Source organism: Lissotriton vulgaris, unplaced genomic scaffold, assembly GCF_964263255.1.
Source record: "Lissotriton vulgaris unplaced genomic scaffold, aLisVul1.2 SCAFFOLD_599, whole genome shotgun sequence".
NCBI classification, from domain to species: domain Eukaryota; kingdom Metazoa; phylum Chordata; class Amphibia; order Caudata; family Salamandridae; genus Lissotriton; species Lissotriton vulgaris.
Genome location: NW_028243097.1, coordinates 618,452 through 619,571, shown reverse-complemented (window position 1 = coordinate 619,571; position 1,120 = coordinate 618,452).

Below are 1,120 nucleotides of genomic sequence, written 5' to 3'. Positions count from 1 at the left end.
TGGAAAGGGCAGTTGCAGCAGAAGGACATAGGCTATGCAGACGCCCACCATATACATTTGAAATGTAAAAGAACCGTGCCAGCAAAGTAGTCCCTTGTGGGCGTGTCTGCATTGTGCTGTGGGTATGTGCTGGGGCGTGACAATCGCTGGGGGCATTCCGTCACGAGTGTTGTTTTTTCTTCCCAGGTTCTATACATTCCTGCTCCCTTTAAATAGTAATTCAGTGGAGGTCCCATTCTCTTAGAACCACCCCAAGCACAGTTATGGGCAAAAATACAACTAAAAGGCCCTGCAAAGCATTATGGGATAAGCTTTGCATAATTTTTAGCATTCATGAAAGGGTTTCAATGTTTTTGAATTTTACTCATCAGGGACATCTTGGGACGACGAGGTGATTTGCAGCTTGATGTATAATATTTTAAATGCTATTGCATTTGCCTCATCAGGGACATCTAGGGACGGCGAGGTGAACTGCAGCTTGATATATAATATTTTAAATGCTATTGCATTTGCATCATCAGGGACATCTAGGGACATGAGGTGAACTGCAGCTTGATATATAATATTTTAAATGCTATTGCATTTGCATCATCAGGGACATCTAGGGACATGAGGTGAACTGCAGCTTGATGTGTAATATTTTAAATGCGATTACATTTGCCTCATCAGGGACATATAGGGACTATGAGGTGAACTGCAGCTTGATGTATAATATTTTAAATGCTATTGCATTTGCCTCTTGGGGACAACTGGGGAGAACGAGGTGAACTGCAGCTCTTTGTAGAATTTATTGGGATACTATAATATTCACTTCCCACTGCTTATCTCGTCCCATAATGGTTTGCAGGGGCTTGATCTCAAAATCATCACCTCTCTCACTGCTTGCTGGAAGTTAATTTCACTTTTGTGAAATGACTATATGCATTTTAGCATGTAGAAATACTTGTTATTTTACCTTGAATATATGAAGTTTCTGTTTTAATAATTGGAAATCTGACGGAAAGAAATATTGCGGATTTATTGTACCAAGTTTGCGCCAATTCCGCACACCCCTACTTTAAATACCCCTGCACCCCATAATCATAAACCACCCTTACTCTATAAAATAACCCAACACCCT